General features: G+C 35.5%; 1 pseudogene; it reads right to left on the bottom strand.

Annotated features, from left to right (window-relative positions):
* Positions 1-3,701: 3,701 nt before the first annotated feature.
* On the bottom strand, positions 3,702-4,073 carry LOC102756316 (annotated as a pseudogene).
* Positions 4,074-4,580: the final 507 nt, after the last annotated feature.

Below are 4,580 nucleotides of genomic sequence, written 5' to 3'. Positions count from 1 at the left end.
CAATTCATTGTTCTACAGAAATGGTATCTGTTTTATATAAGAAGGTCGGAATGAAAGAGTTGCTATTTGAACTCTTTCGACTGCTACCCTTTGCAATTGCCCTGGTACTGGACTGCCTTGGCTAGATATTTACAATGACAATAGGAGCAATTAATTAAAAAATGAGAGCTTCTTTAACTCTAGCATTGGAAATATGGCTTGGAAAATGCTGCATATGGTATTATAAGTACCATATTTTGGGGTCGAACACTTAACCTCATATTACTTTTAATAGTTCAAATTTGAAGAAATATCTGGCACACATTAAAGCAATAAATTTCAGGGCTATTTGTCTTTGCCAAGAATGTAGATTCTTTCAATTAGAGGCTCTACTATTATTAAAATTTAACAAGCACAATTGATTGCTTGTTAAATTGGGCAAATTTATATAACATCCTTGAAATTTGCCTTTTTATATTTTTCCAATCTATAATGAATCAATAAAAGTTGATTTTACCAAGCAGTAACATTTTTCAAGATGTAGAAGTTAAAATCATTTAAATTGCATTTATTAATGAAAAAACTAATTTGCAGGGCTAGATGCTGTGTGATTCCAACTATATGACATTCTGAGGAAGATAAAACTATGGAGTCAGTAAAAAGATCAGTGGTTTTCAGGAGTGGTGGGAGAGAAGGCTGAATGAAACACATAGGAGTTTTAGAGAAGTTAAAATATTCTGTGTGGTAATGTAATGGTGGACTCATTATATATTTGTCTAAACCCATGGGATGTACAGTAGCATCAAGACTGAACCCTAATTCACCAATTGTAGCAAATGTTCCACTCTGGTGGGGGATGTTGATAATAAGTGCGCTGTGTTGGGAGAACAGGGCGTAGTATATGGGAAATCTCTGTACCTTCCTCTCAATTTTGATGTGAACCTAAAGCTGACTTTTATTAAAAAAAAAAAAAGTCTTTGAAAGATCATACAGATAATCTTCTATAGCTATTTGGCTTAAGACTAAGTATTTAATTCAACAAAGAAAAAATTGGATCATCTGAGTTCTGGCTAGGTAGCAAAACAGACTACTCTCAAGACCTCACCAGCAGTTTATGGACATCACTTCTAGGTATCTGCTGCTTCATGTGTGGTCTGAGGACTAGCGCAGCCATAACACTTGAGAGCTAGGTAGAAATGCAGAATCTTTGGACCCACTGCATCTGAATCTGTATTTTAACAGGATCTCTGGTGACCTGTATGCACATTAAAATTTGAGCCCAGCTGGCGTGGCTCAGTGGTTGAGCATCGATCTATGCAGTAGGAGGCCATGGTTCGATTCCCGATCAGGATACATGTCTAGGTTGCAGGCTTGATCCCCTGTATGGGATGTGCAGGAGGCAGCCAATTGATGATTCTCTGTCATCATTGATGTTTCCATCTCTTTCTCCCTCTGCCTTACTCTCTGAAATCAATAAAAATATATTCTTTAAAAAAATTGAGAAGTGTTGCCCTAAATAATAGCCTTTAATAGGATTCAATTAACACATTTTTTTAGATTCTGCTTTTTAGTTGAATTCCCTGGAGAATACGTATAACATACCCAACATGAATTCTATGTCCTCCCCCATTTTTTACTCCCCCACAAGACACAATGAGAAATATATGAAATGTCTAGAATCATTTTTTAGGCCTGTTCCTGGCAAAATAGCAATTTATACCCACCAAAGATATTTGGATTAATTGTTCATTATGTAATTTTTAAAAATGGTTTGCTTTGCTTATAACTCTTACGTTGATGTACAGAGACAACTGGAATGGGACTGGCTGGAGTCTTGAGGAAAGAGTCAGAAACAAAAGTGAATTTATTGCAATTTAGAGTATACATATTGCTATGCATAGTCTTGCCTATGTCTTAATGGTTTTTGGACAATCATATAAATTAATTAATTGTAAACTATTTTTATTAAGTGTTAAATACAACTATATTTTGATACTCAGTTATGCTTTTGGCACTCAGCATTATAGGTGTGAAAGTGTTTTCAGACTCAGACTATTTTGAGATCATTGTGAGTGAAGCTTAGGTTCTTAAAAACGAAAGAATATTATTTGGCAGTCGGTAGGGTAGAGGGGCAGGACGAGGATTTGAATAATATTTCTTCAGAAGAAGGTTGGAGTAAAACCATCACCAAAAGAGAAATTCAGAGTAGTGCAGAATTTTCTTACCTTCTGTAGTGGATGAAATTATATTAATGCTGTAGTGTAGATTCAAGGGATGGCAATCTATACCATCTCATCCACCCTCTCATTTTATCTAATTGCAGGTGGTTTGCTGGAGAGGGAATCCTGAGAAACTTTGAGAAATAGTTATACCTTATTGACCGTTTTAAGACAAGTAGTTTTCCATTTTCAAGAAATATATGTATATGCTATGTATTCAAAAAGCTATAAGCCATATTGTTAGATAGGACAAGGGTCTCAGGGTCTGGACCTTTCTTACTAAATGTTATTCTTGCTAAATATTAAAATGTAGCACAATACTTTGCAGACTACATTTAAATAGGATAAGCTTGACAGAAAGTCAACCTGATAAGTTTGGCCAACTGCAAAAGAAGAAATCAATATCGAATTGACCAAACTGTGTGTATAAGAAATGGCTAAGTCTCCCTTCAGAGACAGAGCTTTTGATATGAATCCCCTGACTCCTTCATTTGACGCAAGTAAATAAAACTACCTTGTGACAACCTCATCTTGTTTTTGAAAAGAGCACTCCAAATTGCAAACCCCTTGATTTGGTAACCATTGTGATATTATTTTATAGAAATAATATAAATGAGTAACTTTTTCATTCTTTTTGTAGATCTTATCTTCATCTGATATCTTTTTTCTTTTGCCCAAAGGATTTTTCTTGAAATTTCTTGTATGGGTCTGCTGTGGATGTAATCTTTCAGCTTTTGCATGTCTAAAAAAGTGTTTCACCTTCATTTATGAAAAAAGTTATTCTGGTAATGAATCCTAAGTTGACAGTTTCATTTTTTTTCTTTTAGTACTTTAAAAATATTGCTCCACTGGTTTTGCTTTCATCATTAGCTTTTTTCCCTTTTCATATTATGTGGGTTTATTTTTTTTATAATATATTCATTTTATCACTGTGCTAAGCCATTTGTTTAAACTGTGCCTTTGTGTAACTTTCTTGTACTTGGGAGAGTTGAATATCTTGGTTATGTGGGTTTCTACTTTTCAGAAATTTTGGTCATTATTTATTCAAATAGTTTCCCTTTGCTTGCCTCTCTTTGGGTTTCAAATGACCATATATTTGGCAACTTAAATTTGTCTTAGCAAACAAAGCCTCTGCTGGTGTATTTTTTTCTCTCTGTTTCAGTTTGGAGAGTGTTAATTGCTATCTTGGAGCTTACTAACGTTTACTTGTTCAGGATCTACTCATTATTTCATGCCGTGTATTTTAATCTCAGACATTGTTATTTTTCATATCCTAAATATTTATTTAGACCTTTTAGTATCTTCCATGTCTATCTTTAATATGTCAAATCTAGCTTGTTGAAAATATAACAACTTTTAATCTTCTGATTACTAATTTTATTTATGTCATTTCTGGGTAAACCTTTGGTTGACTAATTTCTCTCATTCTGGGTAGAAATTTCCTGCTTCTTTCCATACTTAGTTACTTTTTTTCTGAGACTTTTAATTGCTTTTATTACGCAAAAAAGTTTCATTTTTAAATTTATTTAGCTTTCTGACTCTGCTTGTGCCTTCAACACTTTCACAATGATTTTCTGCTCCTCAATAAGGAAAGCACGCTTGATCCTGCCATGGACACATTTAGCACACATGGATCCACCATAGGCCCTGCTGACCCGCTTTTCCGCTTTAGACAACCTCATTAGAACTTTAGGTCTCACAGTATGAACTCTGCGAGGTCGGCCTGGGCAAACACCACATGCAGATTTTGGTTCTTTCCCAACCTTCTTGGTATAAAGGTAAACAATTCTATTACCAGGGGTTTGGGACAGCCTAGTTTTTTTTAGAGGCTGTATTGTAGGACAGCCTCTGAAGGTATGCCAAACACTGGGCCATGGCGCATACCTGTAGTCACCATCCGCGGAAGAGCCATACTTAGTTACTTTTGATTGATGCCTGACATTGTACATTTGCCCTGTTGGGTGCTGAATATTTTTATAATTTTAACATTTTTGGACTTTGTTGCGGGAGATGGTTAAGTTACTGCAAAAACAGTTGGATCCTTTTGTGTTTCATTTTTAATATCTGTTAAGTAGGACCTGAGCAGCAGTTAGTCTAAGATTAATCTTACGTACTAGTGAGGTAATGCCCTTTTAGTAGTCTAACTGATGCCTCTCAATTATGTGGTTTTCCAATCTGGCCTATGTGATCTTTGGCCAGTATTTAATTCTGTGATGGGTTCTTTCCCAGGCTTTGGGCAGTATTTTCACACATATGCTAATAAGTTCTCAACTAGATACTTCAGGGAGACCTTCTGTATATGCAGCAGTCTCTTCTCCAGTGTGGTGCCCTGCAAACTCTAGCCTCCTTGCCTTCCCGGGTCCTCCAGATCACTGTTTAACA

The sequence above is a fragment of the Myotis davidii genome, unplaced genomic scaffold (genome assembly GCF_000327345.1).
Source record: "Myotis davidii unplaced genomic scaffold, ASM32734v1 scaffold225, whole genome shotgun sequence".
Taxonomy (NCBI): domain Eukaryota; kingdom Metazoa; phylum Chordata; class Mammalia; order Chiroptera; family Vespertilionidae; genus Myotis; species Myotis davidii.
This window is presented reverse-complemented; position numbering and strand designations above follow the sequence as displayed.